This window comes from Meriones unguiculatus, chromosome 6, assembly GCF_030254825.1.
Source record: "Meriones unguiculatus strain TT.TT164.6M chromosome 6, Bangor_MerUng_6.1, whole genome shotgun sequence".
Classification (NCBI taxonomy): Eukaryota; Metazoa; Chordata; class Mammalia; order Rodentia; family Muridae; genus Meriones; species Meriones unguiculatus.
Genome location: NC_083354.1, coordinates 22,067,667 through 22,081,793, shown reverse-complemented (window position 1 = coordinate 22,081,793; position 14,127 = coordinate 22,067,667). Strand labels below are relative to the sequence as shown.

Sequence of the window (14,127 nt, the reverse complement as noted above, 5' to 3'; positions counted from 1 at the left end):
GGGGGGCTTCTGCCTCCTTCCAGGTACTGGGTTACAGGACTTTGCTGTCATGTAGTTTAAAAAAAAAAGTATTCACTAGGTTGTGCCACTTACTACCACTGTCTAATTCTAGAACAGTTGTTACCCCAAAGAGACCTTGTGGTCCTTAGCAGTCACTTCCCATGCCTGCATCCTGTTCTACTTTCTATGTGGATTTGCTTACTCTATTCAGGGTATTTTGTGTAAATGGAAATTATATAATATGTGGTCTTTTGTTCCTGATTTCTTTAGTTAGCGTAATTTGTTCAAAGTTCATTTATGCTGTAGCATGTATGAGTACTTCAGGTTTTTTTTTCCTGCCTGAATGATATCTCTATAATACATTTTATTCATGTATGTGTCAGTTGATAGACATTTTTTTTTTTAACCTCTCAGCTACTAGGAATGATGTTGCTATGAACATTCATGCACATTTTGTGTGTGTGTTTAGGCGTATATTTTTCTTTCTAAAATGTATACCTAGGAGGCAATTCTGGTCATAACAATTATTCCAGGTGTAGTTTTGTTTGTTTGCTTGTGTTTTTTTTTTGTTGTTGTTGTTGTTGGTGGTGGGGGTGGGGTGGTGATGGTGGTGGGGTTTGCCATCTTATGTTTACTTTTTTTGAGGAACTGCTTCCTGCTTTTTTGTTAATCTGTGTGTGTGCACACATGCACACATGTATATTTTTATAGAATGAGCCAAGGACCCCGTTTTACTAGGTTAGTACTTTTTCACTGAATTACAGCTCTAGCTCTTCTATTTCTTTCTTACATGAAGAGTTTATCAAAATCTTTTGCATTTTTTTTTTCACTTAACAGTAATGTATCCTGGAATTGATGCAGATTGATTCTTTCTTTTGAAGTTATATTGTTTTCATATTGATTTAAAAAAATTTTTTTTAAAAGATAGGGTTTTCTTACTATGTAGGCTGTGCTATCCTGGAACTCACTGTAGACCAGGCTGGCCTTGAATCATAGAGATTTGCCTATTTCTGCCTCTAGAGTGTCTTCATTTTTAAAAAACAGCTATCTAGATATAGCTGCACCTATGTGTGAAATTTAGATTGTTTTCTGTATTTTGCAGTTATAAACAATGTTTCTATTAATGACCTTGTGCATTGCTATTTTTCTTATATATGGTGTATCTCCCTAGTAGATTCCTGTAAGTAGGATTGATGGGTCAAGAGTTAATGCCCAGGTAGCTAAGTGTTTTCATTTTTGTTTACATTTGTACCATCAGAAATAAATGGACTCACTGTGTTTTCCTCATAGCCTCACCAACAGAATGTATTGTCTTGCTTTTTAATTTTTTTCCATAGATAAGTGCTTAAAATGCTTTGTAATCATTGTAGAAAAGCTTGTGGTTTAGTGGATTGTTCTAGATTGAGAAATATATTATCCATCAGTATTATACTGATGGATATAGATTATTGTATGCAGGTGAAATTGATTAGAATACAATTTGTTGCCTAGTCATGATTTCTTATTTGAATCTTTTCTTATTTAATGGATACAAAGGATTGATTCATAATGCCTATCTGTGAAAATTATTGTAGTGGTTCACAAAAGATATGTGACTTGATTAAGTTTTTAAATGTTTTTTCAAGTTGGGGTTTCTCTGTGTAGCCTTGGCTGTTCTGGACTCTGTAGACCAGGCTGGCCCTCACAGTGATCTGTCTGCCTTTGCCTCCCTAAATGCTGGGATTTATAGGCATGTGCCACCATGCCTGGCTCCTTTGGGATTTCTTAATGTTACAATTGGTTCACATTTCATGATAGTTACTATATTTTTAACAACACAAGCAGTACATATTGACATCTATGGAACATCTATTGACATCTATTGACATATTGACCAGTAATAGTATTTGTAGTCCGTTACAGTTCCCATAATCAAGAAGACTTTGTCATTTAAAAATATGTGTATGTGAGTGTGAGGGTGTGTGCACATGAGTGCAGATGCCTGATATTGCTAGAAATACCAAGTTCCCCAGGAGATGGAGTTAGAAGGTAGTTGTGAGCCTTTTCATAAGTTCATGGAGTTCAGTGCTGGAAACTGAACTCTAGTCCACGGTAAGAGTAGTATGAACCACTCCCAGCCCCCTATCCCCAAGAAGACCAGTCTCAAGATGAAACTGATAGTTTAAAAAAAATAGGACAACTAAAATCATATCCATTACAGGCTAGAAAGGAAGGCAGGATTTGGGTTCTTTGCTAGAATGGACACTGCTCCAGGTGCTAAAACACATTAACTAAAAATCAGGGTTGAGGATATATCTCAACCCTTGCTTAGCAAGTGGTAGGTGCCTGGTGTGATCCCCAACACTGACAAACAAGATGATACATTTTTGCACTTAAGGAGCCTATATTTATTCTAGGTGCTTGATTGTGAATAGAACCAGTAATGGTCTGTGCAGTCTTAAAATGTCTTTGATGCTGATACAGACTTCAGGTAACACTTGATTGCTGTGATTGGTTGTGTTCATTGATTTTTTTTGTGTTTCTTAATTAATTAATTAGTTAGTTAGTTAATTAAAACTGCATGGATTGAACCCAAGGCCTTGTGCAGGCTAGGTAGACACAATACCATGGAACTACATTCTCACTCAATTTTCTCTGTCCTTTTTTTCATTTCAGGTTTATTTATTGTATAAATTTAAGGTATACTGTATGCTTTTTAGTGAAGTGCTGATTTTAGGTAAGCAATGTAAAGTACCTATCTCACATGGTTACCTTTTAAAACTATTTGTCTGTGGTGTGTGTATGTGTACATAGGCTAGAGGAGAACTTTCAGGAGTTGGTTCTTGCCGTTTGCTTTCTTTTGAGGCATGGTCTCTCTTGTTTCTACAGTGGCACTGTATTCTTCAGGCTAGCTGGCCTGGGAACTACCTGGCAAGTCTCCTGTCTTCATCTCTCATAGGAGTCCTGGGCTTAGAGCTGTGTGCCAGAGCATTGGGCTTTTTACACGGTTATCAGTATTGGAGCTCATGCTGTCAAGTATGTGTTGCAAGCACCTCTACTGATTGGTTCATCTTTTGAAACAGTCTCATTGTGTAACCTGGGCAAGCCACAAAAATCTGTCTCAAGCTTCTGAATGCAAGGCTGCAGTAGTGAGCCATCTGCCCAAATTTGCTTTTTTTTTTTTTTTTACTTTATTCTTTTTTCCCTCCCTCTTTCTTTCTGTTTCCTACCCTATTTTCCCATTCTTTATCTTCTTTTCTGTGTTACCCAGGCTGTTCTCAAACTTGTGATCTTCCTGCCTCAAGAATAGGATAAGAATCTTTTTTTTTTAACAGCTGAATAAATTATGCTGTTGTGTATATTTCATCATTTCTTTATCCAATCCTTTTTTTGATATTGTCTTGGTTACTTTTTATTGCTGTGAAGAGACAGCATGACTAGGCCAGCATATACAAGAAGGAGTTTACTGAGGCTCAGGGTGAGAGTCCGTCATCATCATAGTGGTGAGAATGGCAGAAGGTAGGCAAGCAGGCATGGTGCTGTAGCTGTAGCTGAGAGCCCACATCCTGATACACAGGCAAAAAACAGAAGGGGTGCTTTTGAAATCTCAGCGCTCACTCCCAGTGACACACGCTTTCAAAAAGGCCGCACCTCCTGATCCTTCACGGACACCAAACCTTCAAGCACAGGAGTCTATGAGGGCCATTCTCATTCAAACCACCACAGATCCTGAGGTTGCTTCTACATCTTGACTGTGATAAGAGCACTGTGCGTACAGGAATGTGGGTATCTCTGGGAGGTGCTGGTTTCACTTCTGTTGAGTGAAATCAGGAGAGACTTAAAAACATTTTATTTTTAGAGCAATTTCCATACTGCTTTCCATAATGACTATCCTAAGTTACATTTCAGCCAGTGGGTTTTTCTTTTTCCCTATACCTTCCTCAGCACTTATTTTATCTCTTCTTTTGAGACAAGATTCTTATGTAGCTTAAGTAGGATACTACTTTGCAGCTGAGGATGACCATGTTTTATTTTTTTTTAATTAATTTTATTTATATATTATTTATTACAATTTCTTTACTTTGTCTCCCCACTGCAGCCTCCTCCCTTGTCTCCTCTCACACACACCCATCCTTCTCCTTCTCCCCCAAGGCCCCTTCCCTAGTTCCCTGATAGGGGAAGCCTTCTTCCCCTTTTATCTGACCCTAGCTTATCAGGTCTCATCAAGGCTGGCTGCATGATCTTCCTCTATGGCCTGGCAAGGCTGCACCCCACAAGGGGAGGTGATCAAGAGCCGGCCACGGAGGTCATGTTAGAGACAGCTCCTGTACCCCTTACTAGGGAATCCACTTGGAAACTGAGCAGCCAGTGGGCTTCCTTTGAACAAGGGGTCTAGGTCCTCACCATGCATGGTCCTTACTTGGAGTATCAGTTTCTGCAGGGCCCCCTGGGCCCAGGTAATTTTGGCTGTGTTCTCCTTGTGGAGTTCCTGTCTCTTCCAGGTCTTTCTATCTCTCTCTTCTTCCTTAAGAATTTGGCACTCTGCCCAAAGTTTGGCTATGACTTCTTAGTATCTCCTTCAAAACCCTGGTGAGTAGAGTCTTTCAGAGGTCCTCTGTGGAAGGCTACTATCCTATTCCTTGTCTTCTCGTACTTTTGATGACTATTTTGTATTTTGTTTGCCTTTTGGAATGAGGATTAAACATCTTCCCTGGGGTCCTCCTTGTTGTTTAGGTTCTTTAGGACTTTAGATTTTAGTATGTTTATCCTATGTTATATGGCTAATAAGTGAGTATATACTGTGCATGTCTTTCTTCTTTTGGGTTATCTCACTAGACTTCCTGAGAAAATTGTATATGACCCCAGCTATATGGCTATATAAAACAAACATACAAAGAATTTACTGATAATAATCATAAGTGTGTTATAAAACAATTCTTTGATAAACATAGATCTTACTATTAAAGATGAAAGCAAACTTGCATACTATAAGGTGGATATAAAACTTGGCTGTATAATAGCTACTGAAGGTATAGAATATCTTCAACATTTATCTTCACATTAACATGTTCAAAATGGGGGCTGGAGAGATGGCTCAGAGGTTAAGAGCACTGGTCCTGAGTTCAATACCCAGCAACCACATGGTGGCTCACAATCATCTATAATGAGGTCTGGTGCCCTCTGCTGGTACACAGGCACACATGCAGGCAGGATGCTATATAAATAAATAAATAAATCTTAAACAAAACATGTTCAAAATGGCAGAACTATCTTTAAGGGTATTTAAGAAATTGTGGGAAATTCTATCCTAATCTCAAGCCAAAATTAATTCATCATTTGTTTGTGAAACTGAAGCTAGCAACTTAAACAGCAATTTTAAAAATGAAATATTTTAGTACAATATAATCCCAAGATACACTAATTTTATACTTACATGCTGAGAAATAACATTTAGGGGACTGTTAAAATCCTTTTTCCCCCTGTGATTAAACTATTATGTTTCCACAGAGCAGAAAGCTTGGCACGTTCAGAAAATAGCACTGCAGTTGTAACTTAGTCTGGACTGTGAGCAGGTGTTGTAGGCAGTGTTGGTTGGCATTGTGTGGCATGACTGTGCACGTTGTAGAGCACACACAGTGTCTTCAGAACCAGGGCTGTAGTGAGGTTGTGTGATACAGTGTGGGTGAGTACTGCCAGACACCTTGGATTCATTATGTGTTTGATTTTGAATTAAATGTTGGTAGCTGTACATCTATAAACCTGCCTATTCAGTTATGAGAACCCACGGGGTGCAGACCTACAGTCTTAGAAAATCCACTTTTATTGTAGTCTAGCCTGTGGATCCTGGCCAAAGCTCAACTACAATTTAAGGTGAACTGCAGGTGTTGGCAGTTTGTTTGCATTCTGGATTAATTACACCTATTAGAGTAACAGATTGTTTAACTTGACATGTGCAATTTACTCTTTTTGTTTTTAAAGATTCTTTCATTACAAGTCAGTTTCTATTCTGTAGCCCAGCAATTGTGGCTGGCTCCCAGAATCTGTTCATTCAACTGAAAAATGAACAAAATGATGCCTTTCACCAGGCAAAACAAAACAACCCACCAAAAAAATCCAGAATGTGTGTTGATAATCTATGTGTGTTTGATTGCAACCATTGTTTGGAATCATTACATTGAAAAAGTATTATTAAAAATAGTAATATTTTATTATTTCTTTGAAAAATTTAAATTATTCTTATCCTGTGTATGTGTGTTTGGGGGAAGCCCTTGTACCATGGAATGTATGTAAAAGTCAGGACAACTTTGGGACTCAGTTCTCTCAACAGTATCGTGGGTCTTGGGATTAAACTCAGGTCATCAGGATTGGTGGCAAGTGCCTTAAACCACTGAGCCATCTGCTGTCCCAAAGCAGTAGGTTTAAAAATAGCTATATGTCATAGACTTTGTACTAAAACCTTGTAATTCTGTATTTTTGCTTTGACTTTTTGTCAACAAGAGTCAACTTTATTTCATATCTCTGATTTGAATCCATAGTTAATTTAGTATATTTTACTTCTGCTTTCTTCTCCATGGTTAAAGTTAAAGTAATGTTAAATAGTAAATAGCATTTACTGCTGTGCTTTGAGAGGACCTGGGTTCAGTTCCCAGCACCTGTATGACAGCTTCACAGACACCTGTAATTATAGGTCAAAGGGATCTGATGCCCTCTTCTGACCTCTGTGGCCACCAGGTTCACACAGTGAATATATGTATACTTGGGCACACACAGATACATAAGGTAAATTCAGATTAAAAAATGTTAAAAAAGACCCCACAAGTCTGAGAAATGTTGAACATGTGTTACGTCCTGCTGCATCAAAGAAGCCGAGATTTAATTCATCATTTAAAAACAAGAACATCCACCTTATTACCATGTAAATTTGCTTTTGTCTTTAATAAGTGATAAGGTTATATGTACAGCAAAGGATAGTTTTGGCTGTTAGGGATGCTGCTGCTGTAATGTCATGTGCAAATATGTAGTGAATCCCTAAGAAATAGAATTTTGTGTATTATGAAAGCACTGTGTTTGTTTCTAATGAAGTTTATACTAAGTTGTCAAATAGTGTTTCATTTTACTTTTCTGTTAGCAGTGGGTGAGTCTTCTGCTTGCTCCATGTCTTCCCAGGTACTTGGCACTGGCTGTGTTTTTAAATTTTAGCCAGGCTAGTGGGCTTATTGAGGTTTTAGTTTGCATTTTATTAGGGACTAATGATGTTGGATATGTTTTTGTATGGTCATTTGACTACTTATTTATTATATTGGTGACATGTTTATTTTTCAGACAGGGTTTCTTTGTTTAACAGTCCTGGCTGTCCTGGAATTATCTCTGTAGACCAGGCTGGCCAGGAATTCACAGATAGTCCCTTGTCTGTGCTTCCTAATTGTTGGGATGAGAGATGTGCACCACCACATAAAAGTCTCTGTCTCGATTATTTGGGAACTAGCTGGGGTAGAGAAGCTCCCGAGAGTCCAATATCCTTTCCACAACCACAATAAAAAATATATATTCTTGTTGTAAACAATAACAATTGTTTATTTGATACATGGTTTACAAATAGTTTTTTTTCAGTTTGTGCTTAGCACTTAATTTTTTTTCAAAATTTCACAAAAATCATTGATATTATGTGTGTTTATGTTTCTATGATGTGTGTTTGTGTGTTGCAGATGTGAATGTGGGTGTGCACATGCCATTGGTGCATATGAAAGTCAGAGAACAACTTTAAAAAGTTGGTCTTGTTGACCAACTTTTAGTTTTCTTTATTGTAGCTTGTTTTTCTTTGTCTTAAAAAGCTATTTATTTGACTTTAAGTGTATGAGTGTTTTGCCTATGTGTATGTGTGTTCACCACATGCTTGCCTGGTGCCTGTGGGGGCCAGAAGAGGCGTTGGATCCCATGGAACTGGAGTTAGAGTTGTAAGTCTCTGTGTGGCTGTGAAGAACAGAACCTAGGTCTTTTTTGAGAGTAGCAAGTGCTTTTAACTGCTGAGCCATCTCTGCAACCTTTATACAATTTTAATAATGTTATTAGAAAGTTTTAAATTTGGATTGTCCCAAGTTATGGTTTTCTTAACCAGGTTTGATAAGTTTGTCTCTATTTTATTTTCTTCCCTCATTACTTGTTATGTGGCGCAAACTGGCCTCTCATTTGGTGTCTTCTTGAATAAATTCCGAAGTGCTGGGATTTTATAAGTATAATCACATGTCTAGCTTCTGTTTTTCTTTTACAGATTTTTAGTTTTAGCTCCGGCATTTTGGTTCGTTAAACAAATTTGAGTTGACTTTTGTGTATGGTATGAAGTTAAGGCAAGCTTTATTTTACTCCCTTATGTTTAATCAGTTGTTTGAGCACCTTTTGTTGAAACAATGAAACTGCCTTGGTATTTCAGTTAAAAAACAGTTGGTTATATATTTACATGGGTCTGATGTTGATTTCTCTGGATGCCAGTATGACAAGCCTTGATTATATTAGCTTTATAGTCTCTAATTCAATAAATTTTATCTCCAGCTTTGGTGTGTGTGTGTGTGTGTGTCTACACCTCTGTGCATGTGTGGAGCTTGTGTGGAGGTTGGAGGTTACTTTGGATGTCTGCCTTGATGGCTCTCTACTTTGTTTTTGGACTGAGTGAATCTGAAGCTCACTCACTGGTTAGATTGGCTGGACAGTAACCTCCAGGGATCCTCCTCTCTCTGACTTCCCAGTGTTGGGATTACAGATGTACCACTTGGTTTTCCATTTTTACTTGGGTGCTGGAGTTCTGAACTCAGGTCCTCATGTTTGCAGGCACTTTTACTGAGCTATAACCTCAGCACCCCCTTCCAACTTTGTTCTTTATCAGAACTGTATACCCGGTCCCCCTCTCCCCCCATTTTTATTCTCTTCCTCTTTCTCCTGTTCCTTCCCTCCTCTTTCTTTCCTGCTTTTCATTTTGACCATTTCTGTTGTAGGGATAGAATTTTGCTATGTCTTGGTCTTATATTCCTGAGTTCAAGGGTCCTCTTGTCTTAGCCTCCCCAGCCTTTGCATGTTTGTCCTGCAAAATTCTGAATAGGACTGGGAAAAGTCATTTGCCATTTCTTTGGTTGTTATCTGATTTGAAACTGCTCTCTCTTTATTTTTTTGAGGTAGGGTCTCACCATTTATCCTGAACTGGCCTAGAACTCTAGACCAGACAAGACTTGAACAAGGCAGAACAAGCAATCTGCCTGCCAAGTGCTGGAATTAAAGGTGTGCAACCATGCCTGCCCTGAAATATCTTTTTTTCCTTTTAATTTTTTGTAAATGTACATTGGTGTTTTGCCTGCATGTGTGTCAGTATGAGGATGCTGGATACCCTGGAACTGGAGTTACAGACAGTTGTGAGTTGCCATGTGGGTGCTGGGATTTGAATCCGGGTTCTCTGGAAGAGCAGCCAGTGCTCTTAACTGCTGAGCCACCTGTCTAGCCCCTGAAATCTCTTAATCTTGAGTATGTTGTTAGGAGAACATATTTTAAATCATAGCTGACTTTTAGAATGAGCTGAATTGACATTTGAGTCTTTGAAACATTTTGAGGTTTTTAATTAAAGAAATATAGAGTGATGTAGAACTTGTTAAAACTTCCACCGTGATGATCAGAAGCAATGTGACTTATTGTTTGAAAGGTCAGGTGTCAAACTGCTGTCTTTGAATTATTACGCAGCCTGTTAGTTGTCCTCACTGTGACCTTGGCAAACTGTTTAGCCTCTCTATGCTTCTATTTCCTTTGCTGGTGGGGGAGGGGGGGCGGGTAACCTGGGCACCTGTTTCATAGTTATCTTAACAATGTAGGCAGTATTAGTTCCTGCATTGTAGAAAGTGCTCAATAAATGCTAACAGCTGTCATTGCTTTGTTTGTCTAGAGATGTGTGAAAGCTTTAGGATTTGGAAAAATTCATTTGGAGAAACTATTTCAAGGTCTTGTTTGTAAGAACCCTTTGCTCAACTCTTTTAGTCTTTATTTTGGTTTCAGGAAAATATTGATAGTACTTTTTTTCTTTTAACCCTAGTCTTTTGGTGGTTTTTACAATTCTGGTTTTTATTTGGGGGATTTGGTAATCTGTGATTATTGGATTTGTGTATTGGGTCATGAAGAGAGAAAGAGACAAATGGACTTTTAGTAGGATAAATCATCACTATAGATTTAAAAACAAAATAACAGCAGTTTGCCAGGATTTAGCTGGTTCATCAGAATTATGTATACTAGTGGTTCTAGAATAAAACCCCATTAGTTTGATTCTCTTTTGTCTATAGTTCTTTATATGCTGAATAAGCACATTGCCTTCTTGCTTTGTTGACTAGTTCTTACTGATGTTGTAGCAAAACAATTTGCAGCAAATGTATCGAGTCTATTCCCTTTTTGTGCTTGCCCTTTTAAATAGTAATCACAAACATTAAGTGTTGATTTCGTGCAATTAAACATCAATAGTTTTATCAAAAGACAAAATCAAAGCAAATTGAGTTATAGATTTAATTCCCTTTTATATATGAGTCCTGAATCAGGCAACACCTCTTTCTGTAACTAGAAAGAGTATTCCAGTGAGCTGAGAAGAGGAGATAGGCTTTATGGACAGAAAAGGACTAAAGGAAGCAGAAATAAAGAACAAAGTAGGTTGGTCCTTTACATCTGCTTTGCATTTGTAGGATACAGCAAAGGGTTTCTGTCACGTGCTTAAGACTGGTTCTTTGGAGATGTGACTGTTTGTCTGCCCACTCTGTAAGTAGATGAGATAATGACTCAGTGATAGCTTGTTGATGGGAAACTATAGCTTGGGCACTCCAGTATGGTTTGGTCTGTAAAATTATGCAGGTGGTCAGTCCAAATCTGTCTCTTCTTCTACAGTTTTATTTAACAATTTATATAGTTTAATGAGTAAAAGTGTCCAAATCAATCAGCAAGTGCCTGGGGCTGGAGTGGGATTCCAGCATTGCAGCATGTGCTAGAATTTAGGTTGCAGAACTTTGGGAATGAGCTCTCTTCCTGAGCTTGGAGAAGTAAATAGCCTTGGTAAATGTCTACTCAATAGCAGTCTCCCTTTCACTCCCCAAGGTCTGGAGGTAGGCACAAAAGCTCTAACCCTTTAATCACTTGTTTGGTTTCTCTGATGCCCATTTCTTTCAGAATGGAGCTCACCTAGTATAAGTTCAGATATGTTAGAACAGAGCTTGCTTGTGAGTATAAAAAATGCCCTCCCCATCACTTAGGAAATTTTTAGGGTCTTAGAAGCTATCAGGAACCAGGGACAAAAACTAAACAGTATACTTCTCACTTAATTATAAATGCACATTAAGCAGATAACTACACAAATAGTATGTAATTGCAAACTGTGAATGGAGTTAAAGTAGTGGCTGCTATGTATTTTAAAAGTTGGACTTGCTTTTATGTGGGTGCAGTCAAGGATAGCTTCCCTGAGGAAGTAATAGTTAACTTATGTTTAAGTTGACTTATTGCATATGGAGTAATAAGTCCTTGATATTGGGCTATTTAAACTGAGATCTTGCACTAGATAATGGCTGCTGAAGCGGGTTCTTAAGTAGAAGGGACAACATATGCAAATAATACAAAGGTACATCTTTTGGGCATATGCCCAGGAAACTCTTTCCAGGAATCAAAAATCTGAAGTATACTCACGGAAGGGAGAGCCAGGGGGAAGAGATCAGTTCTTTCACCATAGGATTTTGTTTTCTATAGTAAGTTGTCAAAAACTTTTAGTATTTTATTCTTTGTGAAACAAACTTATATACTTTATTAAGAAATGCATTAAGGGAGAGATGCCAAAGAAAGGCTAAGACATGGGTCCGGGCTTCTTGAGAGAGTTCACTTTCTAAGTTTTAAAAAATTGTTATTCCATGTCACATAGATTTTATCAACCAATTCATTCAACCATCATTCATTCATTCATTCATTCATTTTTGAGGTAGGGTTTCTCTGTGTAGCCCTGCCTGTCCTGGAACAGGCTGTCCTCAAGCTCCACCTGTCTTTGCCTCCCGAGTGCTCTAAAGGCATACACCACCACCTCCAGGCTCAGATATCCTTTTTTTTAAAATTAAATTTTTATTTTTTATATTAATTACAGTTTATTTACTTTGTATCCCAGCTGTAGCTCCCTCCCTCATTCCCTACCAATCCCACCCTCCTTCCCTCATCTCCTCCCTGCCCCTCTCTAAGTCCACTGATAGGGGAGGTCCTCCTATCCTTCCATTTGACCCTAGCTTATTAGGTCTCATCAGGACTGGCTGCAATGTCCTCCTCTGTATCCTAGCTAGGCTGCCCCTCCTATGGAGGGTGGGGAGGTCAAAGAGCCAGCCACTGAGTTCATGTCAGAGACAGTCCCTGTTCCCCTTACTAGGGCACCCACTTGGAGACTGATCTGACATGGGCTACGTTTGAGCAGGTGTTCTAGGTTATATCCATGCATGGTCCTTGGTTGGAGAATCAGTCTTAGAAAAGACCCCTGTGCCCAGATATATTTGGTCCTGTGGAGCTCCTGTCCTCTCCAGGTCATATTAACTCCCCCTTCTTTCATATGATTCCCTGTACTCTGCCCAAAGTTTGGTTATGAGTCTCAGCATCTGCTTTGATACACTGCTAGGTAGAGTCTTTCAGAGGCCCTGTACGGTAGGTTTCTGTCCTGTTTCTTGTTTTCTCCTACTTCCAATGTCCCTCAACGGAGGAATGGATACAGAAATTGTGGTACATTTATACAATGGAATACTACTCACCAGTTAAAAACAAGGAAATCATGAAATTTGCAGGCAAATGGTGAGATCTAGAAAAGATCATCCTGAGTGAGGTATCCCAGAAGCAGAAAGACACACATGGTATATATTCACTTATAAGTGGATACTAGACCTGTAAGATAGGATAAATGTATTAAAATCTGTATACCTAAAGAAGCTAAACAAGAAGGATGACTTGGGGTAAGATGATCAATCCTCACTCAGATACCCTTTTTTGATACAAGGTCTTCCTATGTAGTTTAGGCTGGTCTGGAAGGTAGTATGTAGTACAGGATGGCCTCAGACATGATTCTCCTGCTTCTTTTTCCTGAGTGCTGGGATTACAGGTCCATGTCACTATGCCCAGCTATTTGTGACCCCTTCCTTGGCTTTGCATTTGCAACTGGACCTTCCTCCCAAGGTCTGGTGGAAAATATTTTATTTATACTTTTATTGGAGTAAGAAATAGTACCTAACCACTAAATGCTTAAGGTCTGGAGAAACTGACAGGAATTACCCTACTTACCCTTTTGGTTACTTAATTATTTAATTGAGAAAAGTAATTGCAATTAATTAGTAATTTAGTACACACTGTGGTGATGATTTAAGTTGCATGCTAGGGAGTTAAAATTGAGTGAAACAGGGTTTTTGATATTGAGGTCTATGTTATTTATTAGGTGATTTAAAATCTTATATAATTTTAGTTCTAAGTAACAAACATTTTGTTAGAAAATTAGAATGCACTAATTCTGAAAGGTCCTACAAGAGTTTTGAAGTAAATTTGGAAGAAAGAAGAGAAAGGACTTCATTAAATGAAAATATTAGAAGCAGTTTTCCCAATGCCTTTTTAAAAGAACCAGTGTTAGGAATTTTAAGTATGAAAGGAGTAAATGAGAGAGGGAGGAAGGCAAGTTGGGCTCTTTAATTTCTGATTGTAAAAAGTTAGTTGTTGAACATCAGATTAGCTGTTTGAGGCTTTGAGCATGTAAACTTAGGTTTGGGTTTGTACTGAGTTAGAGAATGGATTGGAGTTGAGGAGAACCTGTTGTCTGGGAGTTTAATATGTAAGCTATACTAATGGGCAGCAAAGAGGGATCATCACCTTAATGAAATGAAAGGGTTCTAGCAGGAAAAAGAAGTGCTGGTTTTACTTCTCTCAAAAAGTGCTTGGGTGGAGTAGGGGCATGTATATTTTGACAGGCCCTAACACTTGATCCTTCTAACACTTTAAAAATCATTTTTCCCAGGGAATGATATGGGGCAATGAAATAGTACTGACTTCAGAACTCAGAGATACATTTCAAATCCAATTTTTTTTTTAAGGTCTTACTGTGTATCCCTGGCCGGTCTGAACTTGCTATGTAGACCAGGC

The 14,127-nt window shown here is 38.3% G+C and overlaps 1 protein-coding gene across 4 annotated transcripts in view; it reads left to right on the top strand.

Moving 5' to 3' along the window:
* Herc1 (HECT and RLD domain containing E3 ubiquitin protein ligase family member 1) overlaps positions 1-14,127 on the top strand; it is a 163,842-nt gene that overhangs the window by 5,565 nt on the left and 144,150 nt on the right. The gene's annotated exons all lie outside the window — the stretch shown is intronic.